Source organism: Mytilus edulis, chromosome 6, assembly GCF_963676685.1.
Source record: "Mytilus edulis chromosome 6, xbMytEdul2.2, whole genome shotgun sequence".
NCBI lineage: Eukaryota > Metazoa > Mollusca > Bivalvia > Mytilida > Mytilidae > Mytilus > Mytilus edulis.
Genome location: NC_092349.1, coordinates 2,847,782 through 2,854,711, shown reverse-complemented (window position 1 = coordinate 2,854,711; position 6,930 = coordinate 2,847,782). Strand labels below are relative to the sequence as shown.

The 6,930-nt window shown below is 29.4% G+C and overlaps 1 long non-coding RNA gene across 1 annotated transcript; it reads right to left on the bottom strand.

Moving 5' to 3' along the window:
• Positions 1-1,209: 1,209 nt before the first annotated feature.
• On the bottom strand, positions 1,210-6,779 carry LOC139526941 (uncharacterized). Its single transcript, XR_011665225.1, has 4 exons — positions 6,258-6,779; positions 4,679-4,748; positions 3,482-3,558; positions 1,210-1,418 (listed from the first exon to the last, which is right to left on the bottom strand). It is a non-coding gene; the product is annotated as an uncharacterized lncRNA (long non-coding RNA).
• Between the last annotated feature and the right edge of the window lie 151 nt (positions 6,780-6,930).

The following is a 6,930-nucleotide window of genomic DNA, read 5'->3' as shown; positions in this document are numbered from 1 at the left end:
ACCAATTCAAAACATTAAAACTTGTATCTGAAAAGTGCTGATTTTGCATTTTTTCAAACTGCTGAAAAAGGCATTTTTTAGTGAATTTCAAAATGATTTTATTTTTTATCCCAACGTCAGATATATTTGTTATGCCCCCAAAATGATCTTCATATATCACTCTTTCACCAAGAAAAAAATTGGCTGTGTGTTTTTTGTTGTTTAAAAAAAAAAATTGTTCAAAATTTTCTGAAATTTGGCAAAACTTGAAATTGCATTGTGCAGATTAAAAGAAAGTAAGTGGTTATATTCGTCAATTTCAAAATTTTTCTTATTTAACTTTGTAAAACCATACTGATAAGGAATTGTTTTGATACACAACTTATATTATTCAAAATGAATATCAATAACAGTTGCTATGGAAACACATTACAAAGAACATTGCAGTTGGCTTCAGACCACAATTAATTCCCTTTTTCCATGGCCTTTGAATATAGTTCCCAATTATTATATGGGGTATTTCTTTCTAAGTATTCTGGCTACTGTTTTCTTTGAAATGTTTAATATTTAATTGGTCCTATCAGTTGCATATATATATTGAAAAAGTAAAACATTTGAAAAAAACAAATTGTTTAAAGTGAAAGTAGTGATTTGGTCACAATGAAAGTAAGGTAAAATTCACAATGGAAAATCCCTTATCAAATGGCAAAATCAAAAGCTAAAACATGTCAAAAGAATGAATAACAGCTCTCATATTCCTGAGTTGGTACAGACCTTTTTTTAATGTAGAAAATGGTGGATTATACCTGGTTTATAGCTAGTTAAACCACTCACTTGTATAACAGTTGGATACATTTCTAGAGGTTACAGGTAAAACATGCAACTTGAGATGCGACTATGACAAAATAATTGGCATTAACAAAAGAGATTAACAGAAAACTTGAAATCAGTTTTATTTTGCAGCTAGATGTCACATAATATTTATTTTCAGATATGTCTGGAAGCATCTGATAAACTTGATTATACAACATGGTCTGTGTCTAGAATGACAGTATTTTTTTGTGGTGCTAAGATTCAGCCTTTTTCAATGAATCAACAAAAGAACAAAATGAACCTTTTGGTAATGCTTGAGGTTTCTGTTCCTGGTTATTAGAACTCAATAACTAACTGAGTTTACCCTCTTTAAATAAAGAATTTATTATTATTATTATTATTATTACATTGTCAGTGAATGAAGGACATCTTCAGTATTTTGTGGAAAAACAGTTGTAATAATGTTCTTCATTATTTCAAGTAATCTATTACAATAAACAGATTTGGAACTTTTAGAATATATATTCTTGGAACTCATTTCTTCTTCTGAAAAACACCTCATTCTAACTGCTTGTAAAACTCATTAACATGGTGAAATTCATAATCTGGAAACTGCTGGATTATTTCTAAATAAAAGAAAGTATTTTATTTTAAAAACTTAATCAAATATTAGATATAAGCAATTTTCACTAGTTTAAATAATTTTTTCCTAATGATTGATGCTTACACAAAATTCAAAAGATAGTTTTGTGTCTTTCATGGTTAACTTTTGAGTGCATTATTTATGCACTTTTTATACATCATTTACAGGACTATTAGGGCATACTGTTGTCCGTTTGTCTATCCGTCATCAACATGTCAGACATGAACTCAATAAACTGCTGCGCCATGAGTGTATGATACGCCCTTTGTCTTAAGTGTAAGTTTTATGCAATAATCATCAACACTTTCTGAGATACAGCGCGACAGGTGCAAAATAACCCTTTTATACCAGAAAACTCAATAACTCTAAAATATAAACATTTTGAATCATCACCAAAAAGTAAACAGATCTGTAGATTAACATAACTAAGCAGTTTGTACAGTTTTAAGCAATCATCATAAATCATTTTTGAGATACGGCGGGACATGTGAAAAAAAACACACCCCTTTTTTAGTTACAAAGTCCTGTAACTCAAAAAGGTTTAATCTTATTTTTACCAAAACGTATACAGATCATTTTGACCATTATAAGTAACAACTACATTATGTTTCATGAAATTTGGAAAAGTCCTTCTAATGTTATGGTGCGATATGTTTACGCTGGACAGATAGACGGAGGACATTTGTATACCATAATAGGTCTTGGGCATATAATTTCTTTTTAACCAATTTGCATAGCCAGAACCAGGCTTAATACAGCTCTGAATTTGGATTGTGATTAAACATTTGACAATTAAGCTAAAATGGTTCAATATCCAAACTCTAAATAGATTCAACATGTCAAAGAACCCCAAGATTTCAATTTTTGTTGAAATCAAACAAAGTTAAATTTTGAAACTTGATGTGGACCAACTTGAAAACTGGGCCCATAATCAAAAATCTAAACACATGTTTAGATTCAGCATATATAAGAACCCCAAGAATTCAATATTTGTTAAAATCAAACTAAGTTTAATTTTGGACCCTTTGGAACTTAATGTAGACCAATTTGAAAATGGGACCCAAAATCAAAAATCTAAATACACAGTTTGATTGAGCATATCAAAGAACCCCAGGAATTCAATGGTTTGATGAAATTAAACAGTTTTGGAACCTTTAAACCTCAATATGGACAAATTTGATAACAGGGCCCAAAAATCACAATACATGGTTAAATTCAGCATGAACCCCTTACATTATTTTTTTGTAAAAATCAAACGAAGTCTAATTTTGGACCCTTTGGACCTTAATGTAGACCTATTTTAAAACGGGACCCAAAATTAAAAATTAAATATACAGTTAAATTGGGCTTATCAATTAATCTCAAGAATTAAATTTTTGATAAAATCAAACTAAGTTTAATTTTAGACCCTTGGTACCTTATTAGTGTAGATCAATTTGAAAACAGGACCCACTATTAAAAATCTAAATAGACAGTTAGATTTGACATATCAAAGAACCCCAATAATTCAATTTTTGATAAAATCAAACAAAGTTAAATTTTGGACCCTCAATGGACCCATTTAAAAAAAGGGACCCAAAATCCCTAAACTTAATACATGTTTAGATTCAGCACGTGAAAGAAGCCCCGAAATACAAGAATAAAATCGCATTGAAATGGGTCAAATAATAAGCAATTTATAAAAAGTTATAGAAAAGTAATGTTTCTGAGTCATGTTTCTCCCTATTGCATAGATATTTCTAATTAAAAGAAAAAATTGGCTCTAATTTTGGCCAATTGATGTTATAATCACTTGTAAGCATTAACATTTTGGTATTAAGTTTAGATTCCCAAATGTTTTTGACTGGAACTGGACAACAGATTGTTTATCAGATAAATACCCCCCTCCCCCCCCCCCCTTTGCCAAAAAAAAGGGCGATTCTATATATAGCTAGTTTGAAGGGGTTTAGTAAAACGTTTAAACACAATTTTAAAATATTGATTGAGAAACTGTTGTTGTTGATTTACAAGGCAAAACACTTTTTAATCTGTCTGTCTAAATAATACCTGTGATAAAAATTCCATGCTACTTTTAGAAGTGATGCTGTTTCATTCACTTAAATTCTTGCCTGTGTTACATCACTCTGAAAAATATAAGGTTTCTGATGACATCATGTTGAATTGCTATTTCCCCTGGTTAATTCTAAGGAATATGTCAAATAAATCTGGCTTTGAAAAGATAAAAAAAAAAATGAGGAACATTTGTAACTTACTACAATATAACTCAGTTATGGGCACATAAAATATTGACTCTGACATTTTTGAGTGATCATAGCTGACCTATACTGTTTACTTCTATGTTCTTTGATCTCTAGTAGAGATAATTTTCATTGGCAATAATTCAGCAAAAATATATTTTTATTTTTGCCAGTAATAGTTTCTAGGGGTTCAATTCTATGCAATCACTTTATGATTATTTTTTATATAACATTTGCTTTCTGTACACCTTTTCATTAACAGTCTGCATTGATAAAATTTCTTTAAAGAATAAAATTGAGAAAGGAAGATTTATAACAATGATTACACAACCTCAGGAATAATGGATGTCAGCACTTCTGATTGTGACAAATTTTACCTTTTAACTGATGAGTTATGGAACTTTGTTAATTGGAAAATATCGCTCATGTTAGATGTCTTGTTACTTGTGTTTAATATTTGTATATTGGCTGTCTTATATTGTTTATATACTCTGTATGTACTGTATATGAATTCCAAGTAGTGAGACTATAATAAAATATTGAATCTGAATCTGTCTTGATGTAAGTTAGCATTGCTCAACAATTGCATAAAATACAAAGTTGATTATAGTTCTTAGTATAAATAGAATCTTCTTTAAAGAATAATAATTATTTACACAACAATTAAATTGATTCAGCTTATATAAATGGAGAATAAAAATAAGAATCAGCAATATAAACAGCAAATAAGGTTTGTAATTTTTGTTAAAATGATTAGTTTTTCATAGACAAAAAAATTTATTATGATACAGTTAAGTATAATTTTTTAAATAAATTTAAATAGGTGCAATTTGTGAAAAGGACAAGACTCTCTAATATATATTTTTCTAGCCTACCTGTCTCTATCCGTGTTTGTGAAGACTTTGTATGACAAATATGTACCTGTATATCATAGTATTATTGCTAAACACATACTGAACCTTTGGTGAAGAAACAAGGATTACTTTTTAAAATATATTATTATTACCTCATTTCACCTTCAAGTACTGCATCATTGACATCTATTCTTATTTTCTTCAGAAACAAAGTACAACATGCTGGAAAAAATGATAGCAATTATTTATAAAACTACAGTTAAACATTGAAACAAGTTCTGTGTTAATCTATACATGTATTGCTGTTCAAGATTTATTACAGCTAATTTCCTAATGCTTACAAAGTAAAACTTTGATTTTCTTGCTTGCTTTGTTTGTATAATTGTTTATACAAGCTTTATAAATAAGAATGACATCTTTAAACAATTTATATTGGCATAGTTAAACCTATATATCATATTTGAATTTAATTGGGTGTTATCCTTATGAGTGTACAATATACAAACAAAGCAAGCAGGCTAACCAAAATTTTATTCTACATGCATTAAGAAATTAGCTGTAATATTGCATACCAATTATTCATATGTTAAAGTAAAAGGTAATAAACCATACACAGATTTTATTTGCAACAGAGTACTCATCTGTTTTCTATCATTATACAATTTTTTTTCAATATATTTTTTTTGGGGAAGCCGGTTATTTACAGTTTCAAACCATTGTTAAAAGATACTCATTATTTAGGATGTTTTAAAAACCTGATCAAATCTCAGAGATGGGGAGGAGGGATATAGAATTCACATTTAATCTTGGGGGAGGGGGTGGGGAGCTTGATATTAAATGCAAATCAAATATTTATATTCACAACAATGGTGTTATGAAAATAGGAGTTTTAAATTTTTGACAATTTTACAGCTAAAGTACTGTTTTGAAATCAATAACAAATAATTCATAAATTGTAAAAATAATAGATTAAACCATGAACACATCATTTAAGAAGCTTAATAGGGTTTACCAAACAAAGAATAATTATTATAAGCAAATTATTGAATTAAAAAATAAATATGAACATAATAATTGGAGATACATTTTGTAAATAAGCACACATAATTGATCATAATTAAAATAGAGAATAATGGGATGCAAAAGTAAGAAGAATAACTGTGGAAAACAAAATAAGGTTATACAATCAGAGGCGGATTTAGGGGAAGCCCAGGGGGCCGCCCCCCCTTTTTTAGGAAAAAAAATAGTTGCTTGTCTAGGGAATCACTGAAGCTTGACTGAAGCGGGCCCCACTCTTATGTCAGTCAGTGGGCCCCACTCTGGATCTGCCACTGACAAGATAGATTATAAATCTCAGAATGAAGGACAAACATTAAAAAGAAATCAAATTACTACAGAAATCTACATTTTGACTATAAAATCATTTTCCTTACAATTGTACAGAATAAGTATTTGTTTTAGAAAATGTGTAAAAAGTAAATAATACATAAAAATTAGAGGACCCCAATTCTTACACTCATGAAAGTCATGAAAGGAGGTACATTGTAAATTATATATCTGTTTTGAAACTAAATAAATGTTTGCATTGTCTTAGTAATTGAGAATGTTTAACAAATAATCAATGATGAATGATAATTATGAAAATCTAAATATTACATAAACTAATCCAAACTATAAAAGGGGGAAAAGGGGGGGGGGGCATGACAATTTCATTTTATTTTCATTACTCACATTCTTGTCTAGTTAATAAGATGAATAAAATCCTTTTCCCTCGGTCCACTACTTGCTAGTTTAAGGCTAGTTCTGTAAGGTAACGACTTGAGTCCAGAATCCTTGATGTGGTCAATATCTGGATGAAAACTTTTTGTTGGCATAACATGCGACGTGCACAATTTGAATTGTTTTTTCTTCATTTAATTGAAATACAATATTGATGTGAAGATCTAGAGCTACTGATGGTTTAAGACCATTCTCAGAAAAAAATAGCAAACATTTGGTACATGTATGTACTGCCTGTGTTTCACTGTTTCAGTGTTTGGCAAGAGGTTCATCAAATGAGTTTATCACAATCCACAAACTTTAGAGAGAAATTGCACTCCATAGTACTATCTACCTTGAAATATCTTATTTTTACCAACATTATAATGGTTTTATCAGTGTCTGCATTTCGTCTGCACTTTATTTTGGGCATTAATCCTTGTACTTCCTGTTGTTTCTTTATGTTTTCAATGAAGAAGAACAATAAAGGGGAGATAATTCATAGACCCATAGTTTTCAATCCACATTTTTTTTCTTAAATCAAAAAACACATCCCTGAATATTTTTTAATTTTTAAATGGGGGGTTTATCTTTATGATTTTGACAATCTTTTCAAAAAACTATCTTGGAAATTTTTTCAAAGCTT